Below are 6,594 nucleotides of genomic sequence, written 5' to 3' on the forward strand. Positions count from 1 at the left end.
GTAGACCAGGCTGGTCTCGAACTCACAGAGATCCACCTGCCTCTGCCTCCCGAGTGCTGGGATTAAAGGCGTGCGCCACCATCGCCCGGCCTGGGACAGAACTTCTTAAACCTCATCCATATCTCAGATTTCTCCTTCTTCTCCCGCAGCATTCTGCATACGAGTATTACAAACCCAAGTCTGACTATGGTCTCTTCCTGCAGAACATCTTCACTGTAACTACATCTGGCAAAATGCTCTCAGTCATCACAGACCAGGACTTAACACAACATAAGCCTGATGGTTTCCTGACCTAGCACCTTCACTTGAGCGATATGGTGGTTGTTCTTTTTCTCTTAGCTCTTGTTTCTCCTTTACTCCTTCATACAGACCAATCTCATGATCAGTTTCCTAGTCTGCCTGGAAGATGCTTTGGGATGTTGTATGAATGTTACCTATGATACAAGCACAATGTTTACACAGGTGACATGAAACAATGGTAACAGAAACAAAGACAAGACTCCATACAAATCTAGCTGGTGAAACAATGAGTTACATTTTGGCTCTGTAGAAGCTTATCATCAATGATGGGAATTTTGTGTTTTGTTTTTGTTTATTTGAATGTTTAGACAGGGTCTTACTGTGATCTCTGGCTGTACTGGAACTCACTCTGTAGACCAGACTACATCCAGCAACCAGTCTCATACCCAACTGTTGAGAACAGTATGCTCTGCTATGTCCAGAAATACTGGAATCTTCTCAGTGGTTATGTCTCTGAGGGGAAAAAAGCTCTGTTTGCGACTTTTAACTGCCTATAGTTCTGGTAAGAAAGGGGTGACCTTAGGAGCCTCATCACCAAGAAAGAATATTGATGGGACCAATATTTTACAGGTCACTTATGTGTAATAACAGCTACAGAGACTTCAATAGAACCAGAGTATTGCCATGGTGAAGAGCAGTGTTCTACAACAAAGAAAGATTCAGGCTGATGCTGCTGGGATCATAGAGAACAAAAAGGATACACTGAGAACATGATCTTTTATTTCTCCTAGATGAACATGGAGAAGACATGTACGGAAATGGAGAAGGAAATGAGGTATGCTCATGGCTTAGATTTAATTCTGTTCTGCTAAATAATAATCCCTCATAGATTGTTTGCTCTTTTCTTACCAACATACACGTCTAACATAGGAACAAACTCTCAGCATTCTCTCTTCTCCTGTGTAACACTTTTATTGTTCAGAATCCTTCTGGTTTTTATAAAGGCTGAATATGATTTAATGCCTGTTCAATCACAAATGTCTCTTCCAAATTACTGTTATTGACATCTCAACTCTGAGCCTCAGCACCATCCTGATTGTCTAATATCAGTGTAATTTTCACCATATTCATAACTTCATGATTGCTGCGATTGGATGTACAAGAAATGATTAACCTTTAGACAGTTTTACCATGTAGTTGGCAAGCAAAAGGATTTGGTTATGTAAATGTTATCGTTAAACAGCCCCTCTCTACTCTCATGTTTTGCAGATGGTTAATACATCACATGTAAACTGTGAAGGTCATCAAAATCTGCAGCTGAAAAACAGAACTGAAAACTTCCCCAAAATGAAGGTTCCCAAAATTCAGACAGTTCCTTATTAAAGAAAAGAGGCTAACTTTATTCAGTGCCTTAACCTACCTTTGGGAAGGATCATTGCAGGGGGACTTTTTCCTTCATGGTGTCTGAGGTAGGGTCAGGGATCCAAGACTGTTGGTAGCTATGTATGCTCTGTGCTATATCTGTAAGCAGATTCTGCATATACTTCATATTGCTGTCTGATGCCCAGATTGACACTAAAATAGGTCAATTCCTACATTTATCCACAGGTATAATGGTTCATGTGTAGGTATCAGTTTTGTTGTGAGATATTTGTACACTGTGTGACAAAGTTTTGCTTTGATTGGTGTAATTAAAGGCTGAATGGCCAATAGCTGGCAGGAGGTATAGGTGGGACATCAGTCAAAGAGAGAACTCTAGGAAGAAGAAAGGCATAAGCTAGCCAGGTGGTAGGGCAGGCAGGAACACAGCCTGCTGCTCGCCTCATCACTACAGAGGTATAATGGGACATCAGTCAGAGAGAAAACTCTGGGAAGAAGAAAGGTAGAGTCACCAGTCAGAAACTAGACACAGACAGGACACTACAGCTGGAAGATGGAAGAAAGGCTATGCCATGATAGCTAGGTAGGAGGGATAGGCAGGATTTCTGGGGTGAGAGAGAAAGAGGAGAAGGATCTAAGCATGTAGATTTGCCAAAGAGATTCGAGAAAACTCAGAACAAGTCAGAGGTACAGAATTGAAAAGAGGTGACTGAATGACATGACTTCATATAGATAAATAAAATAGGTTAATTTAAGCCATAAGATCTAGATAGAAACAAGCCTAAGCTAGGTGCTGATTTTTCATAATTGATAAAAGTCATTGTGTCATTATTGGGAGGCTGGATAATAGGTCAGAGAAAGACTCCATACAAATGGGGTTCATTGTGGGGCTAAGTATTTCCACATACTGCTCAATAAAGATTTTAAAAAGTACCAAACATGAAACCAGATGTCTCTTCTTATTCCCACGGTCTTAGGTGGCCACTGTCTCATGGCTTAAGCCAGACAGCACCATGTATGGAGATTCATGATAGGTTTAAGGCTTGTGTGTTTCTAAAACAAAAAGATAAGACAGCAAAAAGAGAAGTAACACAGGTAATCCAGCCTTTCAGACTGTCTCTGTTGCAGTTTCCTCAAAATTCTGCTTCTAGAACAACTTCAGATCTGCTAGGTGAGAGGGTTCAGCCTCACTGACAAATGAAGTCATATTTCAGATAAGTCCTACAATTCCCCATCACACTGAGATAGACAATAACTAGTAGCTCTCTCAGGACTTGACCATTATCTTAATTTTCTTAAGGTCCCCTAAGGATCCATCATCCCCAGACAACAGGAAACCATCTAGAGAACACAATGCCTATATTTTCAAGAGGTGGGGTAGGTGGTTTCTGATCATTCAGTGGTTTGTGGATGTTTGACATCATTTTGGGGGTTGGATGTAAGTTGTTACTGGTCATGGTAAGTGAGAAAAGTAAGCAAGGGGGGTGTATTCAAAGATCTCTTTCTGAAAAGAAAAAAGGCATTATATGGCAATAATAGGATAAAAGGGTAGATTATTGAATATACATTTAGACTAAAAATCTAAAACTAGTCTCAAATATTTTACATTGATATGGACTTTTATATATTGATACAAATTTAAAATTACCTTGCTATGTTGTATATACAGTTCTTCTCTTCTTTAAGATATTGTACCTATGCAACACATTTAAAATGCAATGAATAATTAAGAAATACAGGTTAATAGTTAACAATATATAATAATCAGACTTGTAGTCATATTAAATATCTCTTAAGGTTAAACAAAGACATATTTTAAATAGATAGTTGTTTTTCAAACACTTCGTAAATCAACAGAATATGTCATTTAAGATTTTTTTTCATTTAAGATATTTTAATATCCTAAGGCTTTTTATGACAGTGAGGCATATCTACTCCTGGAAGTACCAGTTTACTTACAAAAAGGATGAAGAACATTGAAGAACCTACATATAGAGTTTGAGTTTTATTGTAACAAATTATCCACTAGGTAAGAAACCCATTTTCTCAACTGTTGACTGTGTGCTATCTAAATTGGACAAGCAGGACACAAAAGAAGGCAACTGCCAAAATTTACCAATACAAGATGGGATGGTCCTTCAAACTTCCCTTTTCACAGAAAAGTCTGTCAGATATTGTAAACCTGCCATCTGAGGATGGATGCCCCAATATTGTAAAGGGATCTTGGGGTAACTGTCTAGGAAGCCAGATATCTCAATTGTTTCTATAATTTAGGAGTTCTTTGCTCTGCACTTTCTATTTACTCAGGTAATATTTTATTCTTCTTGGTTTTCTAATGAAGATTGAAGACCAGATATTTATGCGTATAGTTTTCCTTGCTAGCAAATTAAAAAAAAACATACATAAAAGTTGAAAAGTTTATAAATTCAAAGACAAAGAAAATTAGCTCATCTAGGATCAGGAAGTATAGGCTCAATGTCCTTTGTTAATGGCTAGAATCCACTTTTGAGTGAGGACATACCATATTCCTCTTTTGGGACTGGCTTATCTCACTCAGCAAGTGTTTTCTATTTCCATTCATTTGCATGCAAAATTAAAGATGTCATTGTTTTTTACCGCTGAGTAGAACTCTAAAGTGTATATGTGCCACACCTTCCTTATCCATTCTTCTATTGAGGGGCACCTAGTTTGTTTCCATGATCTGGCTATCACAAATAGTGCTGCTATGAATATAGTTGAACAAATACTTCTGTAGTATGCTTGAGCATCTTTTGGGTATATTCCCAAGAGTGGAATTGCTGGATCCTGAGGTAGGTTGACTCTCAGTTTTCTGAGTAACCGCCACACTGATTTCTAAAGGGGTTACACAAGTTTGCATTACCACCAACAGTGGACGAGTGTTCCCCTGACTCCACAACCTCTCCAGCATAGGCTATGATTGGTGTTTTTGATTTTAGCTATTCTGTCAGGCATAAGATGGTATCTCAAAGTTGTTTTGATTTGCATTACCCAGATCACTAATGAGGTTGAACATGACCTTAAGTGTCTTTTGGCCATTTGAACTTCTTCTGTTGAGAATTCTCTGTTCAGGTTAGTACCCCATTTTTCAATTGAATTAATTAGAGTTTTAATGTCTAGTTTTTTGAGTTATTTATATATTTTGGAGATTAGACTTTTTTTGTCTGATGCGGGGTTGGTGAAAATCTTCTCCCAGTCAGTAGGCTACCTTTTTGTCTTAATGACAGTGTCCTTTGCTTTACTGAAGCTTCTCAGTTTCAGGAGCTCCCATTTATTCATTGATGCTCTTATTGTCAGTGCTACTGAGGTTCTACATAGGAAGTGGTCTCCTGCAACCATGTGTTGTAGACTACTTCCCACTTTCTCTTCTATCAGGCTCAGTGTGTTCAGATTTATATTGCGGTCTTTAATCTATTTGGACTTGAGTTATGTACATGGTGATATATACGGATATATTCTGATTTTTATATGGTTAACATCCAGTTATGCCAGCACTATTTGTTAAAGATGCTTTCTTTCTTCCATTATATACTTTTAGCTCCTTTGTCAAATATCAGGTGTTCATAGGTCTGTGGGTTAAAATCCGGGTCTTCAATTCTATTCCATTGGTCAACATCTCTGTTTTTATGCCAATACCAAGCTGTTTTCTTTACTGTAGCTCTGTAATAGAGATTGAAGTCAAGGATGGTAACGCCTCAGCAGTATATTTATAGTATAGGATTGTTTTGCTATCCTTTGTTTTTTGTTTTTCCATATAAAGTTGATTATTTTTCTCTCAAAGTCTGTGAAGAATTTTGTTGGGGATTGCATTGAATCTATAGATTGCTATTGATAGAATTGCCTTTTTTACTATGTTGATCCTCACAATCCAAGAGCATGGGAGATCCTTCAATTTCTGGTATCCTCTTCAATTTCTAAATAAGAAGGTGAACCCAAAGAAAAACATATATTTATCCTCCTAGATAATAGAAGTAGACAAAATCGCTGGGCAAAAGTTGGGAACAGGGGAATTGGGGAGGGTTGGGGAAGGGGAGATTGGGAGAGAGAAGGGAAAAGTGTAGGACTGGGGAGAGCTTGGGGGAATGGAATGGTTGAGATGGAGGAAGGGTGGATATGGGAGTAGAGAAGATGAAATCTTAACTAAAAGGGTTGGCAAGAGACTTGGCTCTAGAGAGGTTCCCAGGTGTCCAAGGGGATTTCTCCAACTAGATCCGTGGGCAGCAGAGGAGAGGGTGCCTGAACTACCTTATCCTATAGCCATACTGATGAATATCTTGCATATCACCATAGAACCTTCATCTGGCGAAAGATGGAGATAGAGACAGAGACCCAAATTGGAGCACTGGTCTGAGCTCTCAAGGCCAATATGAAAAGCAGAAGGAAGGAGAACATGATAGAGGAAGTCAGGACTGCGAGGGGTGCATCCACCACAGAGACAGTGCAACTGATCTAATGGGAGCTCACCAAGGCCAGCTGGATTGGGACTGAACGAGCATGTGATCAGATTGGACTCTCTAAATGTGGCTGACAATGAAGGCGGACTGAGAACCCAATGATAATGACACTGGATTTTGATTCTACTTCATGTACTGGCTTTTTGGGAGCCTAGTCTGTTTGGATGCACACCTTCCTAGACCTGGATTAAGGGGGGACATGGAATACCCATGGGTCAGGGCAACCTGACTTCTCTTAGGACTGGAGAGCAAGGGGGATAGGGAGTGAGGGGAGTGGGAGGGAAATGGGAGTATGGGCAGAGGTGGAAATATTTAATAAATAATTACATGATGTGGGAGTGTCATATATCAATCTGTTGATTTCATTGGTTAAGCAATAAACTCATTGGCCCTCATAGGTTAAAACATAGGTGGGAGGAGTAAACAGAACAGAATGCTGGGAGGAAGAGGAAGTGAGCTCAGACTTGACTTAGGACTGGAGAGCAAGGGGGATAGGGAGTGA

General features: G+C 39.3%; 1 protein-coding gene across 1 annotated transcript in view; it reads right to left on the reverse strand.

The window, feature by feature from the left end:
• The window catches only part of LOC101986164 (leukocyte immunoglobulin-like receptor subfamily B member 3), a 118,373-nt gene that overhangs the window by 80,637 nt on the left and 31,142 nt on the right, over positions 1–6,594 (reverse strand). The window lies entirely within an intron of this gene.

The sequence above is a fragment of the Microtus ochrogaster genome, unplaced genomic scaffold (assembly GCF_000317375.1).
Source record: "Microtus ochrogaster isolate Prairie Vole_2 unplaced genomic scaffold, MicOch1.0 UNK171, whole genome shotgun sequence".
NCBI lineage: Eukaryota > Metazoa > Chordata > Mammalia > Rodentia > Cricetidae > Microtus > Microtus ochrogaster.